Source organism: Melospiza melodia, chromosome 2, assembly GCF_035770615.1.
Source record: "Melospiza melodia melodia isolate bMelMel2 chromosome 2, bMelMel2.pri, whole genome shotgun sequence".
Classification (NCBI taxonomy): Eukaryota; Metazoa; Chordata; class Aves; order Passeriformes; family Passerellidae; genus Melospiza; species Melospiza melodia.
In genome coordinates this window covers 3,228,486-3,251,556 of record NC_086195.1, presented here as the reverse complement: position 1 = coordinate 3,251,556, position 23,071 = coordinate 3,228,486, and the positions used below count along the sequence as shown (strand labels likewise).

General features: G+C 45.4%; 1 protein-coding gene across 2 annotated transcripts in view; it reads left to right on the top strand.

The window, feature by feature from the left end:
• The first annotated feature begins 2,027 nt into the window (after nt 1-2,027).
• The window catches only part of KCNJ6 (potassium inwardly rectifying channel subfamily J member 6), a 172,092-nt gene continuing 151,048 nt past the window's right edge, over nt 2,028-23,071 (top strand). Inside the window, exon 1 of one of the 2 annotated variants that reach the window (XM_063180661.1) lies at nt 2,028-2,232. The gene's annotated coding sequence lies outside the window, so the exon portion shown is untranslated. The remainder of the gene's footprint in view (nt 2,233-23,071) is intronic. The other variant, XM_063180652.1, reaches the window with a different exon arrangement.

Sequence of the window (23,071 nt, the reverse complement as noted above, 5' to 3'; positions counted from 1 at the left end):
AGGTTCCCTTTTATGGGAAAAACTGAAAGAACAAGAATGCAGCCATTTCTTAACCTAAGATGATATAATAATACATCCAGCACACAATTGCATGAGATTCAAATGAGATTTCAGAGAGAAAAAAGAAATTATTCCCAGAAAGTACATTAGGAAATGTAGGAAGGTGTGAAGAAAGGGTGAGGTGAGAAAGGAAATGCAAATAAGGAGATTTTACAAGCTAAAGTGGTGCTGGTTTAAAGTATTGCTTTTTTCTCTCAGAAGGAGAAAAAAATTAGATCATTGATGATCCATGGTCAGAGAGCACAGATGGGGTGTGGAGCTGGGCTTGCTGCTAATCTAAGACAAAAAATTATAGAGGAACTTTTGAAGGTGCAAATTGTTATCATTTGCTTTACCTGAAAATCCACAATCCCATTCTGCTTCCCTCTGACTTGGGGCAAGAGTTTGGAACATGGGTAATTTGTCACAGTGCAGACACAAGAGGTGAAGCTTTTCAGCAGGTGGAGTGGTCTGGGAAGGAGGATGATGATGATGATGATGATGATGATGAGGATGATGATGATGATGATGATGATGATGATGATGATGATGATGTCTGAAAGGACAACAGGCCTCTACTTTCCAGCCAGGTTTTCTCAGCAAAGAATGTTGAAGTATCTGCTGATGTCTGGAGCTGTGCACCTGCCTGTTCACCTGGCAGCTGTTCCAAGCAGGAATGTGGGAGCTGTTGGCCGATTTCAGCTGAGCCTGGGAGTGGGAGAGCAATGCCAAAGGCTCCATCACTGAGGAGCGGGGTGAAGGTGCTGGGAAGTGCCCCAAAGGGGATGGGTGTGAGATCAGCCCTGGTTATGCGCCAGAGAGCTGTGGGACACAAACCCTGGTGTTCCCTGGATGCCCCTGTGGTTCTCTCTTTGCCGTGAGGGTAAAGGGTGCCCAGAGCAGCTGTGGCTGCCCCTGAATCCCCAGCAGTGCCCAGGGCCGGGCTGGATGGAGCTCTGAGGCCAGGTTGGATGGAGCTCTGAGGCCAGGTTGGATGGAGCTCTGAGGCCAGGCTGAATGGAGCTCCAGAGTCAGGCTGGATGGAACTCCAGAGTCAGGCTGAATGGAGCTCCGAGGCCGGGCTGGATGGAGCTCCAGAGTCAGGCTGAATGGAGCTCCGAGGCTGGGCTGGATGGAGCTCCGAGGCCAGCCTGGATGGAGCTCAGCTCCAGAGTCAGGCTGGATGGAGCTCCAGAGTCAGGCTGGATGGAGCTCTGAGGCCAGCCTGGATGGAGCTCAGCTCCGAGGCCAGGCTGGATGGAGCTCCGAGGCCAGGTTGGATGAAGCTCCAAGGCTGGGCTGGATGGAGCTCCGAAGCTGGGCTGGATGGAGCTCTGAGGCTGGGCTGGATGGAGCTCCGAGGCCAGCCTGGATGGAGCTCCGAGGCCAGGTTGGATGGAGCTCCAGGGCCGGGCTGGATGGAGCTCCGGGGCCAGCCTGGATGGAGCTCCAGGGCCGGGCTGGATGGAGCTCTGAGGCCAGGCTGGATGGAGCTCCGAGGCCAGGTTGGATGGAGCTCTGAGCAAACGGGGCGAGCAGAACGTGTCCCTGCCCACGGCCGGGTGGGGGGGCTGGCACTAACCCATATTTAAGATCCCTTCCAACCCAAACCCGTTCTACCATTCCGTGATTCCTGCGCGGGGAGGGCGCAGCGCCGGGGTAGGCGGGACGCTCCCGAGGCAGCCGCATCCCGGCGGGAGGGACAGCGCGGCGGGAGGGACAGCGCGGGGTATCCATCCCTCCATCCCTCCATCCATCCCTCCATCCATCCCTCCATCCATCCACCCGCGGAGGGGGCGCAGCGGGGGCGGCGCAGGCGGAGCGGGGCCGCCCCCGCGGAAGGAGCGCGCCGCCCCCGCCGCCCCGCGCCGCCCGCAGAGGGCGCTGCTGCCGCCGCCGCCAACTCCGCGCTCCGCTCCGCGCTCCGCTCCGCGCCCGCCGGGCCAGCGCAGCCCCGCTCGCAGCCCCTCGGAGCCCCGCACGGCCCCGCTCCGGCCGAGCCCCGCGGCCCCCGGGGGTGGGCGAGCGGGCGTGGGGAATGGAGACGCCCGACAGCATCCTCGGGGCCGTGTGACAGCCAGCGGCGCTCGCACAGCCGGAGCGCACGGAGCCGGAGCCCCGCAGCGCCGGGCAGAGCCGCCCTGCCCCGTCCCGTCCCGCGGGGAGCCGGCATGGAGTGACAGCAGCCGCCAGGTAAGCGGGGCTGCCCTGCCCGAGGGGACGCTGCTGCTGCGCGGGGGATGCTCGGGGTAAGCGGGCTTGCTGCCCGTGCCCTCGCGTTTCTCCATCTCCATCCCCTGCCCCAAAAATCGCCTTTCCTCGATCACCCCGAGCCCCCCGAGCCCCTCGAGCGGGCACGGCGGCCGTGCCGGGGGATGCGCGGCGCGTTCCTTATGTAACCCGGGGGCGAGCGGCCGCTGCCCGCCGGGCCGGGGGCGAGGTGGCGGCGGCAGAACCGCGGCCGAGGGGGCTCGGCGGGGCGGCCCCGATGTCCCCCCGCTTCCCGCTGCCGTCGCTCCCGAGAGGGAGCCCCATCCCTACGCCCTCGGGCAAAAGCGCCGACGGGGCCGGGGCTGCGCCGCCTCCCCCGGCTCCGGGGATCGGTACCGGGAACCGCGTCCCGCCCGGCGGTGCCCGAGCCGGGGAGAACTTCAGAGCGGGGAAGGGGAGAAAAGCAGAGGGACAGTGCTGTTTGTGCAGGGGGACGATGCTGTTTGAGCAGGGGGACGATGCTGTTTGTGCCGCTCCCGTCTCACTTCTCCGCCGGGAGCGGGGCGAGGATGAGCGGAGCCGGGGCCGGGCGGAGAGCGGAGCCCGAGCCGGGACGAGCGGCGGGCACGGAGGGCACAGCGTCCCCCGGGCACACGGGGGTGCTCACGGAGGGGTGCCCGTCTCGTCTTGTTGGGAGGGAGAGCGAGCTCGGTATCACCATGGCGACCTGAGGGAGGAAAGAGATAAATAAATAAATAAGTACAGGGAGAACTGCCCCCTTCTTCCATTCCCCCCTTCTTGCACTGCCCCCGGCCCTCGCCGTCCCTTCCCGGCCAGGTGCGGTGCCAAAGGTGGGGACAAAGATACCACGGACAAAAGTTTCCTCTCGTGGTGAAAGCGGGTTCGAAGGGCCGGGGGCGCGGGGTGGGGAAGGCACCGAAGGTTCGGAGAGCCGGGGGCTCCCGCATCGCCGTGCCCGGAGCATCTTCTCCGGGAATCTGCCTCGGGGCTTGCTCCTCACGGCTGCTTGGGATGCTTAGGGTGCCTCCCTTTCCCTCACTGCTCCTCGACCTCTCCGACATCCCCGGGGCTCTGCCTGGGGCCGCTCCAGCACCGCGGACAGCGGCCGGGCAGCGCGGGATGCGCGGGGGATGCGCGGCTCGGGGGCTTTGGAACGGGAATCCCGCGCTGGGAAAAGCGGGAGGAGCCCCCACCGCTGCTAAAATCCCCCCCGAGCCGCTCCCTGCTGGCGCCAGGAGCCAGGGGAGGACTCGGGCAGGGCCACCAAACTTTCCTGAGCGGAGCGAATGCAGGAGCTGGGAGCAAAGAGGTTAAAAAATGACAGATTTCCCAGCAGCTCGCTCGGGGTTGGTTTTTAGGGCTGTTTTGCAGCGGTTCTCTGTAAGATGTTACAGGTAACTGCATCCCCCAGCAGGACAACACACAACACCCGTGAAGGGAGGGAGGGAACTGTGAGAAATGCCCTGCAGAAATTGAGAAATGCCCAACCTCGGCTGCTCTGCCTGCATTCGGGAAACTCGCGGAGAAAAGCACTTGGAGGGAATTCCCAAGCTCAGGGAGCTGTCCCACTGCTGAGGGGCACAGGCGGAGTTTGTGCCGGTCACCTGTGGCCAGCTCATTGCAGAAACCCCTCCCGACAGAGCCCTCATCTCCTGAGACAGCTGGGGAGCAGTTTAATAAACAGAAAATAGGGAAAGTGTTGGGTTGGTGATAATGCAGCACCAGGCAGGATGCATTTCTTGCTCTGGTGGGTTGTAAATCACTGGCTCAGCTCACCTGTACCTATCTCGTTCTAGCAGCTACATATGCAGTCATTACCTCAGACCAGGAAAAAATTAGTCTAGGAAAGCAAACAACATAATTAATACTATTCACCGGGGGAGATAGAGATGGATTAGTCACTTTTGGGCTGTTCGCTGTGTCAGGATGTTCGTTTTTCATTAAGCAAAGGAAATTTATTTGATCTTGCCTCGGTGCTGATAGGCAGTAAACTATAGGTACATGGAGAGTTATTGGTTTGGATTCCAGATCCCTGGCCTCTCTGGGTTGTGCTTTAACTATCAGCAATCTATCAAATCACACCAGGACTGGTTTCCTGCTCTGCCTGCCTTCCTTCTTGCTTATAAATTCTCAGTTTCAAAGAATTCTGGAAGAGACAAACACGTAGGTGAGTCCTAGCCGAGTGTGAGAGTTCATTGGGGTTTTTATTTATTCCTGCAATGCCCAGGGTGGGGCTACACTGGAAGGTGTCCCTGATGATCCTTAAGGTCCCTTTGAACCCAAACCATCCTGTGATTCCCCGCAGGGACTCCTTGCTGAGAATAACAAATCCTTTTTTCTTGTAAATCCACATTTTGCCCTAACTCGGCTTCTGGAGTGAACTAATGAGTTAAGCCTTTATGGGAATGGAGAGCTGGATGTTTTAATGCTGGGCCTCCCATTTCCAAGCCTGTCTCCCAGGGAATATGGGAATAAAGGGCTGAGCTGTGGGCACAAGCTGGGGAACTCATTACTTCCCTGTGGGGAAATGAGGAGTAGCAGGAGCCAACTCTTGCTGAGGGCAGCTCCCAAAGCCTTTGCAACACTTGAGGTTATTGATTTCCTTACATAAGGCAGGGCTCCTGCAGCGTCACAACAATGCCACCAGATCGTTACCAAATGATTTCGCCCTCATAAGCAAATGAGGAAAGGATTAATCATAGCAACAACCAGCCCAAGAGCCCCACAACCACAGCCTCAGTTGGAGAAAGGCTCAGCTCCTCGTGGGATGCCTGCCAGTGCATTTGCACCACGTTCACTCTGAGCTCCCCAAGATACACAATTTCACTGCAGAAAAGACTTGGTTTTTTTTTCACAAGCATGTGTTTGGAGCCTTGCTTTGTAGTCGTTTTGTTGAAACCTGGCACTTTTGGAAGGAAAATAAGATCTCTCCTTCAAACTATGTCAGAGCAACAGAATGTCATTTACATTTACATAAAATCCCCATCACAAGGGATATATTCACATATTTAACAATAGGTTTAGGTGTAAGCGTTATGTTCTTTCTTTCACCTCTCAGGAACTCTGGACACTGTTGGTGTAGGATTACTGTGTTTGTCATGACCTTCTCATGGTATTTTTACATATAAAAACAGTTTTATTCAGGACTTGTCTATATCCTTCTATAAAAGCAAGAAGTAAAATAATTCATATTAACGCTCTCCCAAATAAATTAATTTATGTTATTGCTTGATGCATTGCAAAGATCCCATTTCTATTGCATAATTTCTTTGATTTTCATTGCTGTTAAAAGCTTTTCACCTTGTTCAGTGCTTCCATCACCTTCTTGCTCCAGGATGTTACTTTTTATATGGGACAATGAAGCCCTGGCAGATTTTAAAAAGAGATAAGGTTTAGGTTAATGTGTTGCATTTATGTGGATGTGCAGTTTTTACTGGTAGAGGCAGTTTGATGCTAGAAAACAAGATTCTCAATATATTAAGGGGATATTTTATATACATATATATATATATATAAATATAAGGATATTATATATATAATAATATATCATTATATATATTATATATTATATATATTTATATAGTTATATATATCAATATATAAATATTAATATATTGATTGTGCAAAATGCGATGTTTCTGAACAAACCCCAGATTTACCAGGCAGCAAACCCAAAGGAAAAGTTTTAATCTCATTCCCACTTGACTTTCTGGAAGATTTTTTTTTGGCTTTCAGTTGCTTGGTTTTTGGAGGTTTTCTCCTGATGCTTTGCTAGAATGCTGCTGATGTTGAAAATACAATTTTTATGTTTTATTAATAGCTGGAATAGAAGTATTGAACAATCGGAGGTTGTTGAATCCAGTTTTTTCCACACAGCGCTGCAATTTTTAATGATGCCCAAGGACTCCTGACAGAGCCTCATGATTGAGTTGTGGAGTCCCTGCCAAAAGGACATCCCAAACCAGCCCACCCCAACCCCACACTCCGCAGGACACCAATGGGATCAGCGGGTTCTGGAGGAGGAAAAACCTCTGGGATCAAAATCCTTGTGAAGGGACTGGAACTTTTCTGTCCTTAGCATGGCATGTATGGATCCTGCCCGTGAGGAGCCCCAGAGCAGCTTCAACTCCTCCTTGAACCCATCAGCTCCTCCTCATTTCACTCCTCACAGGACGTCCCCCAGGGCCGGGGGAGTTTGGCAGCTGGGCAAACACACCTTGCTTTCATTTGGAAATCTCATTAAAGTGCATTTTCTGCACTCTATTCACGAGCTCCTGCATATGGCCAGCAGAACATCCTGTCCTCAGACACAGGACAAAAAATAACAAAGCGGGGAGATTTTCAAGTTCTTCAAAACCAGGCAATTTCTACCCTCAGAGTCACACAATGCCCAGTGAAATTGAAGAATTATAGAGTCAAAGAATGGTTTGGATTGGAAAAGAACTTAAAAATCATCTTGTTCCAGCTTTAGGGAACCTACCCTACAGTCCCATCCAGGCTGGCCTTGAACACATTGAAAATCTTCATGAGTGCAAGGGCTCTCCACAGCCCTGAATGAAGAAACCCAAATTTATGCCAGAGGATGCACAAGAAGCTTTAACATAAGTGCCAAGGGCTGGTCAGAGAAGTTTTTTTCTAGAGTATTACTCAGGAGAGCTTTGAATTAAAAAATAGCCACAAGGCAAAAGCCCATTCTGCTGCTATTTTCCAGTTACAACCTCAGGTTAGACATTAATGGTAGCTGCAAGTCTGTATTACAATATCCACCAGTCTTCAGCTGGAAATTATCTACTTCCAAGAAGGATTTACTGTCTTGTCTCACTCTGGTGGGAAAATAACAGAGTCCATCCAAGGGCAGAGCCTGCCTTGCAGCCAGAAAACCCTGAACATTTGCACACACAGCTTGCAATGCACACGAGTAGATTATGATTCCACAGAGATTTAGTTTTTTTTTTTAAACCATCTGCATTAATAACTCTGTGTGTGAGTGCAGACAGTGAAGGCTCAAATACTGAAACCAGGGAGCTTCTTATGAATCCTGACTGCCACCTCCCCACCCTTTCTGGCCATGCCCACAGCGAGGGAGCTCAGCTCAGACTCTGACACCTCTGTGGACATCCACACCTCAGGAAAACCTCCCAGCCCCAGAAAGCCTCTGACTCATCCAAAAACTGAGGAACAGGGTGCCCAGAGCAGCTGTGGAGCCCCTGGATCCCTGGAAGTGTCCAAGGCCAGGCTGGACACTGGGGCTTGGAGCAGCCTGGCACAGTGGAAGGTGTCCCTGCCATGGCAGGGGATGATTCTAAGGTCCCATCCAACCCAAATCATTCTGGTGATGCCTTGTGAAGGCTGATCCAGAGCAGAGGCTGGACAGAGCTCCAGAATAAAGCAGGGATTTATTCACAGCATCTCCTCCATGGATGCACCTTGGGCAGCACCAGAGCCCAGCCAGGGCTGCACCCAGGATGAACCAAAATGGCCCCAAAATGCACGGCCGGGCACGGGCTCTGTCCCTGGGATCAGTTCTGCTCCATTTGCACCTTGCAGTTCATTGTCCCATCCCAGCTTTAGCCCTGCAGTCCCACCCTGCTTGTTTTTCTCTCTCCAGCCCACGGGGTTTGTGCTCCTGGGCTGAGATTTGGGTCATTTGTCCTTGGTGCCCAGCTGGAGCAGGAATTGTTTTGTCTCCCTGCTCTGTGCACAGAGCTCACCATCCCTGAATGTGAACCCAGACCCACACACTAAAGCAGCACAGAATGTGAAAAATAGAAAAGCTCAAACCTGAGGCATCACTGGGATTTTATGAGTGTGGGGTACAAATTTTATGAGTTTGTAAATGTGAACTTTTCCATTTGGCTTTGAGGTCTGGTACTCAGGTGCCCCATGGCTAAAGGAGGTTAGAGAGTTTGAGTGGGGAGAGTTTCTTCAACAAACCCTTGGATACAGTTCCACAACCCATCGCAGAAACTGCCTCAATCTTGACTTAATTTCATTTAATTTAATTTCATATCCTTTGACTTGTGTTGGATCTTTAAATCCAGCTGTGCCTTCAGGAAGAGCAGCCCCAGGTCTGGTTGCCACTGCCACAGCAGTGATGGCATTTCAGAGACAAACACTGGAGATCAAACTAAATGTCTCATTTAGTTTGTGCAGCTGGTCTGGGTTACCCCACCTTGCTCTCCTCTCTAGAGACTCTTGGAGGCTGATCTGAGGGAGCCAACTTGCACAGGACTTTTTCTTTGGGACTCTCTGGAGCAGAATACTGGGGCTTGTTTTCTGATAATAGCAAAGTGCTGGCATTTGTGTTGATTTCTCAAAAAAACCCAAAAAACAAAAAAACCAAAAAAAAAAAAAAAAAAAAAAAAAAACCAAAAAATCCCCCAAAACAACCTCCAAAACACTTCTGGACAAGAAAACAATGATGTGCAGATTGAGAGGGTGAAACAGGAGGCTGAGGGAACTCATGGCATGATGAGAGCCTGCACGAGAGCATCGTTAATTCAATGCTCTAATCAACAGTTCTGCAGTGCTTTATCACAACCATCCCTGCTTCAGCCTCTCCAGCTCAGAGCACTTTTGCAGCATTGCAGGAAATCCTCTGCTTTTTTGCTTCCCATTTGTAAAAAATAATCTCATTGTGTCTTGTCAATACAGACAACTTTGTCAATGAAAGCAGAGGAGAAATTATCGTGTAATTTTGTATTTATCATAATCAAGAGCAGGGGTTCATTAGAACAATGAGCAATTGTCAAATTATTTCTTAGAGCAGTTGTTTGAAGAATGAGAGGAGGGTATTTCCTACCTTCCTGCTTTTTCTCCCACCATCTCCTGCAGGCACACAGAGCCTGCAGTTTCTATCAGCCTGCCAGATCAATTTCCCATTCCTGAAAAGAAGCATTTATGTTAAATGATTGTAATTAAGAAGCTCCTTACAGCTCAATAGCTGTCTGGACAGGCAGAGGTAATTCCCCATCGATTTCCGTGGGGCCAGTTTTCCACAGGAAGATCTCCAAAAAGCACTGCCTGCTTTGCAAGTGCAGCTTCCCTGGGCTTCTTGGAGTAGCTTGGAATGGAATCTTGGAATCAATAAGGCAGGAAAAGACCTCAAAAATCATTGTGTCCAAACTGTGACTGGTCTGCACCTTGTGCCCAGCCCAGAGCACTCAGTGCCAACTCCAGGGGACACCTGCAGGGATGGGCACTGCAAAGCTCCCTGGGCAGCCCCTGCCAGGGCCTGAGCTCCCTTTCCATGGGCAAATTCCTGCTGCTGTCCCAGCTGAACTTCCCCTGGCACAGCTTGAAGCCATTTCCCCTTTTTCTGTCCCTGTTCCCTGGGAGAAGTGACCAACATCCCCCTCAGCCTCCCCCTGCTGTCAGGGAAGCAATGAGATCAATGAAAAGAGCAGGGCAACTCCAAAAAGTGATTTCATTCCATCAAAGACCTCAGGGGGCTTCTAGAGATGCCACAGTTTGCTGCCTCAAGTTTCATGGGATGCCTCTCTAGTAATTTAATCAACATCTCCAGGTGCAGGAGGGGTGGGAGATGAATCCCTGTCTCCAGAGCTCCCTCACAGAACGGTGCCCACTGAACCCCCTTGTGCGGTCCTGCAGCACTCTCCCCCTGTCTGGCTTATAAAAACACCAGGTTTATGTAAAGTCAGGCTTATTTTTATCTCACGTTGCTCCTGACACCCTCCAGCTGCAGCCTGAGGTGGCTCAGTGGTCCCAGAGGTGGCCTTGGACTCTCAGAGCTGGAACCAACAGCAGGAGCAGGGAGGGCACAGGTGGGCAAGGGAACAGAAGGAGGCACTTTTAATTAATTAAAAACAGAGGCTGCTTAATGAGCTCAGGATTGCCAGCAACTGCAGCAGGCTGTGGATCAGTGAGGAAAGGAAAGGGAAATTTCAAGGAATGGAAAGGAAATTTCAAGGAAATAAAGGAAAGGGAAAGGGAAAGGGAAAGGGAAAGGGAAAGGGAAGGGAAGGGAAGGGAAGGGAAGGGAAGGGAAGGAAAGGAAAGGAAAGGAAAGGAAAGGAAAGGAAAGGAAAGGAAAGGAAAGGAAAGGAAAGGAAAGGAAAGGAAAGGAAAGGAAAGGAAAGGAAAGGAAAGGAAAGGAAAGGGGAAAAAGGAAAAGAGCTATGCCAGTTTTGGTGTGTTCTCAGTGTGCTGCTGTCTTTGTCTGGTACAAGTACAGGAGAGCAGAGCTGTTAGATGAGAAGTAAATAAAATGTCTCATTTAGTTCTCCACTGAATGGGAACTGGGGATTATCAAACCTTCGCCCAGCAGCACTTGCAGAGGGCAGGAGGAGCAGGAGGCAGCTGGATCCCAGCCCACCAGTGCCACCAGTGTCCAGCAAACTGGGCACATCCCACCCAGCCCACTGCCTCTCCAGCATCTCCAAACCCAGGGCTGCTGTGGCTCTGCACAGGAATGCCAGTCCTTCAGGTGCTCCATCATGTTCAATAAACTGGATAGATGTTTGTCTCAGCTGAGTGTCCCACAGGGATGTGAGCAATCCTTGGGAGCTGCTGGGTTCTATCTGTCAGGCATAATTACATTAAAGCAGAAAGTGCATCCCAAGCCTTCCATGATTACAAACAAAGCAGTGTCAATCCACCTCCCCCAAACACACCAAAGTTCCCACTAAAACCTGCAAGAGAAACCAGCAGAACATCGTAGTGACCGAGAAAATATTCCATCAATATCTGGAATATTCTAGTGCTGGTGGCTGTAATTATGTGTTAGGCATTTACAATGTATTTTTTCTTTTTTTTTTTTTTTTTTTTTCTCAGTAAGAATTTACTTACTGTAGATGTTTTCCACGCATTCTCCACCACTAAACTTTTCCCTAGAACAGGACTTGAAGATTTAAGGGTGACCCTAAACTTCTGCTGCAGTTCCAAATTCTGGGTCTGGCTGAGTTCTTAATTTCTAGCCAGAGGAAGGAAAGCTAGAAATATAAAAACATAATATAAAAATATAATAATAAAATATAAGATGGTTAAAATTTGGAAGGGGTGGGAAGGAGAAGAGCTTGAGAGAGAAGGAAAAATGGCATTAAAAAAAAAAAAAAGCAAACCCTAGGATTGGATCATAAAGGCTCCCATTCCACAGCTCTGTGATGGTTCCCTGGAATTCAGGTGACCTACAACATCTGGATGTTGCTGATCATTATTTTCTACCCCTTGCAAGTGGCAAATTTGTGGTTTAAGCTACAATTCACTGACCCAATACTACCAGAGCATTTGCCTTCTGGATACACAGAAAATATTTCTCCTTGAATAATTATTTTTAAAAAACTCTCCAGAAAAGAAGGAGAACCTTCTGTGTATAAACAGCAAATGCCTGGTATTGACACTCTGCATTCCAGCAGGGTTTGCTCTTCCATGGAATAAGACACAAGGACAGCAGATAATTTACCTCCAGAATTTCAAGAGAAATACCACATAAAATCAAAGAAAAAAAAATAATAATAAGAAGAAGATGTTTGTAAAGAGTAGAACTCATGTTTTGTTTGTTGTTTTGTTTTTAATTCCAGCTGCTTTCAGAAGCCAGGCTGGTGGGTTTGGGCACAACTCAAATATTAGAAGAGAATTTTAAGCAGGAAAATCAGGTAGGGACTTAGAATTACAGCAGAGGAAAAGATTTGTGATATTACCATGAGCAGAAATAATAATAACAAAAGAAAGTGGAGGAAGCCTTGCAGGAAATGCTCAGGAATAGTAAAACCCACCAAAGCTGCTACAGAAATAGAATCACAGAAAATGAGATCTGCTAAATGCATTTTAGTCAAAGAGCATTAAAGTCTCTCCCTTCACTTCAAGGGGTTTCATATCAGACCTTAAATGTAAATTTATTTTAAACAGGCTGGTATGTAGGGGGGAGAGGTCTGACATGCAGCTTCCGTTCCTTCAGGCTGCCATCAGAAATATTTGTACAATCCAGCCTCAGGTTTGCCCCTGTTTGTGCTTTTTGGTGTAAAAGCAGAGCCAGGGAAGGTGACCCACCAGCACATTCCAGAAACCTCTGCAAATACCCCAAATCCTTTCCCACTGTGATGATTTTAGATGGAGTTTCTCCCATTTGGCCACCACACAGGCACACGGTGCTCCCATGGGGGTTTTGCAGCTCCCCAGGATTAACGAGCCCATTTCCAACAGAGGTGGGTGTGCATCAACACAAACATTTACTGCAGGATCCCGACTGTTCCTGCAGCATCTTTAATTAAAACCAACCTGCCTTGGGTCCAAAGCGTGGACTTGGGAGTAAATATGAAAACAGATTTCAAAGCAGCTTATTTTAAAATTAATGGCTCTTGGCACCTGCGTGGAACGTCAGTCAAGAGCGGTCGAGGTGAGCACAGCTGAAACGGTGAAATAAAAATATTAAGCCATCTGTTATGTTTTACATGTTATTTTTAGAAATGCAGAATAAAGACAGAGTTATTCCTACTTCCCCTTAATGAAGTTTTCCAGAAATAAGTCGTGCACTAACGGGCTCTTGACAATGTATGGCAGTAACCAGTCCATAAAAAGCCCATTAAAAGGCCAAGTGATGTTCAAACCATCAAATGTGTAGGCAGGGCCACCCCATAATTTTCAAGACAAAAACCAGCCCAGGAGCTGGGCTGTGCAGTTGGAAAACAGTGGCAACTGGAATGGCAAGAAAAATCTTCATTTTGTTCTTGAAAACAACGCCTCAGGCACCCTCCTTGTGAGCAGGAGAGGGAGAAAAATCCAACTTCACTGTTTGCAAATTACACTGAGGAAAAACTTGAAATTTCCACAACAGTTTCTGGCTTGAGGTGAATTTCTCATTCCAGTGAAATCTGAAGTTGGGTGAGGCTGGACCCAAAGCACACATTCCACATTTCATCACAGTCACAGTCTGAAAACTGCATTTTTATTTTTGTGAGTTGACCTCAGATGAATTGACCATCATTAGTGAAGATGAATCATCAGGAAAAACCACAAGCAAAAAAACCCCAACAGAACAGAACCCCACACACAAAAAAAGAAAAAACCCTAAATTTCTCCAGTTTAAAATGTAATTATCAAAGCCACACTCAATAAATTAGAATTAGCACTTCTGCTCAATCTCACACACCAACGTGGGAGGCAAAAAGGAGGGGATTGGTGTCGTTTGATGCAGCTGGATGAACATGAATTAATGATTAGCAGAGAGGTCAAAATTAGAACTGTTAGAACTAAAAGTTAAAAAAAAAAAGTTTAAGAAGTTTCTCTCCCTAAATAGAAATGTTCATAAAATTTATTGGAAAATCAAGTGATTTACCTTTATACTGCCTGTGATTCTTTCCCCTGAGCCAATAATCAAGGATTTAATTATGTACAAGGGCATAATCTCGTGTTCTTCCCAACTTCCAGGATTTTGTTGCATGTGGAAAGACTCTTGTCCAGTGTATGTGCATTCATTCCTCTAATTTACCACCTCTCAGGGATCTTAAATTAGCTCAGGAAAAAAAAAATTACAAATATAAGAATTATTATATAATTTCACAGAATCATGGAAAAATAGATTAGGAGTTCTGGATCCTCCACAGGTGCCAAGAATGGAATAATCCCATTCCTCAGCCATTTGTCCCCAGAACATCCCAGTGAATCATCCCAGTTCATCCTTCACTGCTGGAGGTCGCACAGCTGATCCATGTGAAGCTGGATCTTTGTGGAACTCCCAGATTTTATCCCAGGGTGTTTCCCAGCCTGGATTGATGCATGGGCTGCTCTTTGCCAGCTGCAGGACTTGGTTGAACTTATTTTTGTTGAGCTTCATGAGGTTCCTGACACCAGTTTTTCATTTTTGGCTGAGTGACATCCCCGTGCATCTGTGGTGGTGTTTGCAGGGGTCTCAGGATGAGGGAAGAGATGAGAATCTTGACTCCATGTTTCAGAAAGCTGATTTATTATTTTATGATATATATAATATAAAAAGAAAATTATATACTAAAACTATACTAAAGGAATAGAAGAAAGGATTTCATCAGAAGTCTTGAAAGGAATAGAAAATAGTGGAATGATAATAAAATCTTGTGGCTGACCAGAGAGTCCGAGACAGCCGGACTGTGATTGCCCATTAATTAAAAACAACCACATGAGACCAATCAAAGCTGCACCTGTTGCATTCCAGAGCAGCAGATAATCATTGTTTTTCTTTTCATCTGAGGCTTCTCAGGAGGAAAAAATCCTGTCAAAAGGGTTTTTCATAAAATATGTCTGGGACATGCATCCTCTGCTCCTCCCAGTCTGGGGTCAGCTGGAGGCTGAGATTCCTTTGGTGCCCCAAAAGGAACTGAAAGGGGCACCAGGAGCTGTGAGGTTTGAATCAGCAAACCCTTCAAAGGCCAAGCCCATTTCCCACTCCTCCTTGCAGTCCATCCATCCATCCATCCTTGGATCCATCCATCCATGCATCCATCAATCCATCCATCATCCATCCATCCTTGGATCCATCCATCCATCCATCCATCCATCCATCCATCCATCCATCCATCCATCCATCATCCATCCATCATCCATCCATCCATCCATCCATCCATCCATCCATCCATCCATCCATCATCCATCCATCCATCCATCCATCATCCATCCATCCATCCATCATCCATCCATCCATCCATCCATCCATCCATCCATCCATCCATCATCCATCCATCATCCATCCATCTATCCATCCATCCATCCATCCATCCATCCATCCATCCATCCATCCATCATCCATCATCCATCCATCATCCATCCATCCATCCATCCATCCATCCATCCATCCATCATCCATCCATCATCCATCCATCCATCCATCCATCCATCCATCCATCCATCCATCCATCATCCATCCATCCATCATCCATCCATCCATCCATCCATCATCCATCCATCCATCCATCCATCCATCATCCATCCATCATCCATCCATCATCCATCCATCCATCCATCCATCCATCCATCCATCCATCCATCCATCCATCCATCCATCCATCCATCCATCCACCATCCATCCATCATCCATCCATCCATCATCCATCCATCCATCCATCCATCCATCCATCCATCCATCCATCCATCCATCCATCCATCCATCCATCATCCATCCATCATCCATCCATCCATCCATCCATCCATCCATCCATCCATCCATCCATCCATCCATCATCCATCCATCCATCCATCCGTCATCCATCCATCCATCTATCATCCATCCATCCATCCATCCATCCATCCATCCATCCATCCATCCATCCATCCATCCATCCATCCATCCATCCATCCATTTGTCCTTTTTTGGCCAGCAAAAATGTAGGATAATGCTGAAAATCTTGCTAAAAACCTCGATGCTCTGTCCTCACTCGCAGATCCAGACATTTTGGGGTAAAAATCTGTCAGATTGGCCGGCCATGGATAAATTTGTTGCCTGGAAAAGTTGTGGGATCCCCATCCCTGGAGGTGTCCAAAGCCAGGCTGGATTTTTCTTGGAGCAGCCTGGGACAGTGGAAGTGTCCCTGCCCATGGCAGAGGTGGGACTGGATGAGCTTTAAGGTCCCATCCATCCCAGAATATTCCATTATTCTGCATTCTGCAGTTCTAAATCCAAGCTGGCTGTTCCTGACCATGTTCTTGTATTTCATCTTTCTGGAAAATAGATTTTTTTGAGAATATATTCACCAGTTTTCCCAAGGAGTTAAGGAAAGTTAATCAGCCCCTTGTTCCCTAAATTCACCTTCTTATTTTCCTTAAAAGGACAATAAATCATTTCCCTGTTACAGCCATAGGGGAATTGTTTATGTAGTTTGGTTTTAAATGTTTGTTATTTTAATTTTCAGATTTCATAATTCCTTCCACTTGGAACATCCTTCGGTCTCTTGGTGCTAACTTGGCTGATTCTCAGGGTATAACTTGATTTTCTGAGCGAACAGTCCATCATTGGATGATTTCTTGGCAATCTTTTTCAGATTTGTGTCACATTTCTGGATGGTTTATATTTCATTTCTAAAGCCTCCTCATGCAGAGAGTGGGTGCCCAGCATCCCAGCCCAGGAATGGGTTTGGAATTTTCCTTTGTGAAGTCTTATATTTATGAAATCCCTGCCCTCACTAAATATTTTAATTCTATCCTCTCCAGGTGCACCTGCAATGGAATAGGAGTAATTTGAGAACATTTCAAGTAATTTACAACAAAATATTTAAATGCTTTCAATTAAAGAAATAAAATATTTATATATTTTAATATTAAAATATTTAATTATATAGTCAATAAAATATTTTATTTACTCAATATTTTAATATTGTCAATACAAATAAAATAAAATAAAATAAAATAAAATAAAATAAAATAAAATAAAATAAAATATTTATATATTTGAATATTAAGATAGTCAATAAAATATTTTAAGCTTTCAATTGGCAAATAGTTGAATATTGTCAAAAAATAAAACAATATAAAATAAAATAAAATAAAATAAAATAAAATATTATTATATTTTAATAAAATATTTAATAATATCCTCAATAAAATAGTTTAATCATTCAATTGTCAGATATTTTAATATTGTCAATCAAAATAAAATTAAAATTAATATATTTTAATATAAACATATTTTATTAATATAGTCAATAAAATATTTTAATCATTCAGTTGGCAAATAGTTTAATATTGCCACTAAAAATAAAATAAAATAAAATAAAATAAAATAAAATGAAATAAAATAAAATAAAATAAAATAAAATAAAATAAAATAAAACATAATAATTATGTATTTTAATAATATAGTCAATAAAATATTTTAATCACTCAATTGGCAAATATTTTAATATTTTCAATAAAAATAAAATAAAAATTAATATAATTTAATATAAAAATATTTTAATAAAATAGTCAATAAAATATTTTAGTCACTCGATTGGCAAATATTTTAATATTTTCAATAAAAATAAAATAAAAATTAATATATTTTAATATAAAAATTAATAAAATAGTCAATAAAATATTTTAGTAATTCAATTTTAATATTGTTAATAAAAATAAAATATTGATATATTTTAATATATAAATATTTTAAGAATATAGTTAATAAAATGCTTTAATCACTCTATTGGCAAATATTTTACTATTGAAAATAAAAATAGAATTAAATAGTGATATATTTTAATATAAAAATATTTAAATAATGTAGTCAATAAAATATTTCAATCACTCAATTGGCAAATATTTTTATATTTCCAAGAAAAAAAATTAATATATTTGAATATAAAAATATTTTAATAATATAGTCAATTAAATATTTTAATCATTCAATTGGCAAATATTTGTTGTGTGAGCAGCTCTGCCCTGCCGGAGCCCACAGAGAACACACAATTCTCCAGGAATTTTGCTGTAGTTACTTCTGAGCCCTCCTTGTTTGCTTCTGCTATTTCCAAGTGGATATTTTTGATATTTTGGATATTTTTGATCTCAGCCAAACATAAAAGGTGGCGGCTGCTTTTGAAGTGACTGAGAGTTTCCCAACTCATTTCAGTGGGAATAAATTGAAACCCTTAATTACATTTTGTCATCTCCATCAATCTTTGTGGAAGCACTTCCAGCGCAGTGGTATTTTCCTCATAGGCATATCCTTGTGGGATAATAATTGAAAATGTGAATTAACTGCATTAACTATCACATAATCAGGGTTGGTTTTTTTTTTCCTAACACAGTCAAATTTCTGAGTGACTTACTCTGCTGCAGCAGTGACTTGAATTAAACAGCTGCCATTTTGCCATAAAAGGCAGAGCAAGTGGATTACGAGGAGTTCTGAAACAAATAAATCCTTGCTCCACTCTGCTTTTTGTACAAACTGTTTTCTCCACTTTCTCTCTCAGCTTCATGACTAGAGACATCTCTAGACTGTGCCCAAAGGCATCAGAGCTGTTTCAGGTGCTGAAATAAACTAAATATTCATTATTTACTCCCCCTCAAGTGGCTGATCTTTGCCTCACCTTCTTTTCCCTCTGCTTCTTATATCTGCAGCAAAATAAAAAGAAAAAAAAAAAAAGAAAAGAAAAAAAAATTTTTTTTTCTTCCCATTCAGTTTTACAAGGCTGCTGAACAAAGCCTTTTATCCCCACTGTGCCTCTGAAAATGTGCCATAGTTACCCTCCACACTGGGATGGATTTCCCACTCCTCTCCTGAAGGTGTTCTTCCCTTTTCCTCAAGAAATATTAATGACAAACCTCAGGCTTATAAAAGCACGTTAACAAATGGGTGAATTATCCTGTTTTGAGGTGCAGGCAAATTTTAATTTGCTCAGATTAGAAGGGAGTAATTTCCATTCTTTAGCACAAATTTTTACCTGTTCTGGGATGGTTGTTGTTTCCCCAATGGATAAATATTCTGTCTCCTACTGGAATGATAAAATTTGACCTCAAAATACAAGGACAAAATATTTTTTCCTCAAAATATGAGGCTGAGGGGCTGAGAAGTGCTGATAGCCCTTCAGAACACAGACCACAGGCAGGCAGAAAATGCCATTTTCTAAACAGAAAAAAAAAAAAAGCAATTAACCTTAATTAACCTGTGCCCCTCCTACAGGCAAGGGGCCAAGATGAAAGAACAGAGTCCTTACTAAAAAATAAACACAAGGGGAGTTTATTTTAGGGAAGAAACCCGTGGCATCAGGACAGGGACCTGGAGGGTGACACCGCAGGGCTCTGTTTATCCTCCCTCAGATCCATCAAAGTCTCAGAGCCCTCAGTGGACTCGCATCCTCTGCAAAACCAAACCATGGCTCTCTGCTAATTTCCAGCATTTTGAGCTCTTGAGTAGCATCTCAAAAAAGGAGCTTTTCTCCTGCCTCTAGCAACTCCCACAGAAAGAGGAACATTTGGAGCTTAGCACGGCTCCAGGAGATGCAGCACACGGCATCTCCCAGCTCCACAGCCCTGACAGGGCCAGCAAAAGAAGATCTGATGGAAAGAGATGCAAGAATTCCATGGCCAGCTCCTGTAAATATCCCCCGTTTGCACCAAAGAAAAATCTCATGTTTAGTACCCAGTTATCCACGTTTTTATCAGGTCACTGGATGAAATCCTTGGGCTGCAGCAGCTCATTGCACACACCCAGACATGCACATTTTGCCTGGCACAGTTATCCCCTAATCTGAATAACCCAAATTGAAGGACTTTGTCCTTTTAGCTGTCACAAGCTGAGGCTGTTCACCTTTCTGGATGGATTCAGGGCTCCATCCCACTGTCACTCTCCTCATGGAGCAGCTCCTGCCTCTCCAAGCTGCTGCAGCATTACATAACCAGCCCTGAGCAAAAAGCTGGAGCAAAACCCAGCTCAAGAGCCCCGCTCAAGAGCCCAGCTCAGCCCTGCCACGTCCAGGTGTCCCCTGGGAGAAAGGCACAAATTCAGGGCTGACAAATTCCCCCTGGAATTGCAGGGCTGGGATGGAGAGAGGAGGGAATGATGTGCAAAGAGCAGAGCCCAGGGGAATGCAGCACCTTTGTAATCCTGCTCATATTCCAGGGTTTCGGGCTCTCCTTCAGCAAGGGTGTGAATTTCTTCCAAGGTACCTGAACAGGGATGAATAGGAAACATTAATTGTGTAGCAATATTTATTATTTATTAAAATCCCACTATTCAACGTGCACACAAGGCCTTCAGTGCTGGGCATACAGAGCATGGAACAAATGCAGCGCAAAAACTTCATTTTTACCCAAACGTCAGTGTGGTGCTGTTGCCTGGAGAATTATTCCTATCAAGAGCCAGGATGGATTTTCCACATCCCTCCTGAAGGTGCTCCCTTTTCCTCAAGAAATGTTAATGGTAAAGTTCAGGCTTATAAAAGTATGTTAACAAATGGGTGAATTATCCTGTTTTGAGGAGTGGGTAAATTTTAATTTGCTCAGATTAGAAGGGAGTAAATTCCATTCTTTAGCACAAATTTTTACCTGTTCTGGAATGATTGTTGTTTCCTCACTGGATATATATTTTGTCTCCTACTGGAATGATACATTTTGTCCTCAAAATATTCCACAACCAGGAACCAGCAGTAACAATGCTGTGCAATTTTCAGAGCCCAAGTTAGCAGCTCTCTGCAAGAAAATGTCCCACCTTTAATTCACCCCAGGATTCAGTGTCTGCCTTGAAACAAAGCAGCAGAATTCATTTGGAATTAATGTTCAGTAAGGCACTGCCTCAGCAGCTCCCAAAAGCTACAAAATACAAGTTACAGGATGAAATTTTGAATATAACATGTTGTGTTTAAGTTAAATTTAAGAGCATCATAACGTACATAACGAAGAGCATGAACATTTTAACACTCTGAAGATCAAGCAGTAGATCATAGAGTGATAGAATCACAGAATCCCAGAATGTTTGGGTTGAGAGGGACCTTAAAGCTCACCCAGAGCCACCCCTGCCATGGCAGGGACACCTCCCACTGTCCCCAGTGTCCAACCTGGCCTTGGGCACTGCCAGGGATCCAGGGGTGGAATTCCATCCCAGCCCCTGCCCACCCTGCCAGGGAACAATTCCTCATTGCCAGTATCTGATCTGAACCTACTCATTCGGTTTGAAGCCATTCCCTGTGTCCTGCCATCCGTGAAAAGTGACTCTCCATCTTTCTCTCTCTGTCTCCCTTCATCATCTTCAGATGATTGCAAAGCTTTTGCCACAGGACCAGTGGCAGCACAGAGGAAGAGGAGGGAGGAATTTGGGCATCTTCATCTTTGGGACACTTTGATGTGGCGCTTGGGGACGTGGGTTTGTGGTGGCCTTGGCACTGGTGGGGAATGTTGGGCTGGGTGACCCTGAGCATCTTTTCTAACCCAAATGGGTCTGAGTTTCCAGGTGTGTGCAAACACCAGGGACTTTGGGAAGGGCCTGGGATCAAAGCCATGCTTAGAATCATTCATGGAAGGGTTCTAAGTGGGATGAAGTCAATCCATTGAATGTTGCAGACATCTTTTTATGAAAAATCCTTTTCTTGGGATTTTTCCTCCTGAGAAGCTGGGAGGCCTCAGGAACAAAATGCAAACATTGATTATCTGCTGCTGTGGGATGCAACAGGTGCATCTGGGATTGGTCTCATGTGGTTGTTTCTAATTAATGGCCAATCACAGCCCAGCTGGCTCGGACAGAGAGCCAAGACACAAACCTTTGTTTTTCATTCCTTTCTATTCTTAGCTTAGCCAGCCTTCTAATGAAACCTATCCTTCTATTCTTTTAGTATAGTTTTAATATAATATATATAATAAAATAATAAATCAGCCTTCTGAAACATGGAGTCAGATCCTCATCTCCTTCCCTCAACCTGAGACCCCTGTGAACACTGTCACACATTGACCAAATCTGATTATTCCCAGAATTTCCAGAATGACAAGGTTGGAAGAGGCCTTCAAGATCATGGAGTCCAACCCATCCCCAACACCTCAGTTTTATTCCCCTTCATTTCCTGTATTTTTGCATCAGCACAGCCACCAGCTAAGATGATCAGGATAAGCAGTTCCTGGTGCAATCCTGGCACAGAAAGTTTGTCCTGTGCTTTCCCAGATGTGTTTTGCACAGGGAAGGATCCAACACAAGTGCCAGGTAGTGACAGGAGAGGAGAGGAGAGGAGAGGAGAGGAGAGGAGAGGAGAGGAGAGGAGAGGAGAGGAGAGGAGAGGAGAGGAGAGGAGAGGAGAGGAGAGGAGAGGAGAGGAGAGGAGAGGAGAGGAGAGGAGAGGAGAGGAGAGGAGAGGAGAGGAGAGGAGAGGAGAGGAGAGGAGAGGAGAGGAGCAAGGTGATAACACACTGGGGGTTGAAAATAGATCACTGACCTAAAAGGGTCAGAAAGTCAAATCTCTTGTGAGCAACTGGAAGAATCCCACAGATCCCAGGAGCTGTCAGCTGTAGGGATTTGGGGGAATTTTGTGGGAAACCGCAGCAGCTGGGGAAAGCTGTCCACCAGAGAAAGGGTACACTCAGGGGAATCCATATCAAGTATTAAAAGGTAAGAGATTAACTGAGATAAGTAAAGAATTTCACACTGACCTCACAGGAACAAAACACACAGTGCCATAACATTAAAGATAATTTCTGACGGAAATAGGGGTTAACACTGGAAGCCAAGAAACAAAGAGAAGTTCAGCCTGGAAGAGGCAACAGCAATAGCAAGGAATTAATCTTGAGGAGATCAGTAGCAAGAGGAAGGGCTGGGAGACTTTTATCCCACTTCTCAACAGGAAGGAAAGTTACAGATGACATTTAATAGGATAAAGAGTATTTTTTGGTGGATTTTTGCACTGGAAAGGGCTGTGGTGAGCAAGGAACTACTCAAGTCGAGAGGGATGATCCTTCCCTATAACTGGAGAGGACATAACATAAATCTTGATGTTCTTAAAGCAATTAAACCTGAAGAACACACTAAAAACCAGTTTGAGACAACATCAAGTCTATCTCAGAATTCATGGGGAATGAGGGAAGTTCCAGCAGGCTGGAGAGAGCACATGTGGTGCCTGTCTTAAATGTGAAGGATGTTTGGCAGAAAAAGGAAAAGAAGCTGGTGAATTATGGACCACTCACCTTAAATTAAGCTCTTTAGAAACGTAAAAACTGCTGTAAGCACCAGGAAATTAAAGCCAAAATGGCTTTATCAACAGCACATTGCATCAAAGCTGCCTCATTTCATTCCACAGTAGATCAACACAGGCTAAGAAAGAAGCTGAGGAGGGTCATATATTTTGATTTTATTAAGATGTTACACCATCTGCCACAGTGTTCTAGTCAGGAAGCAGGGAAATCTGGTCCAGGAGAAATTACCTTC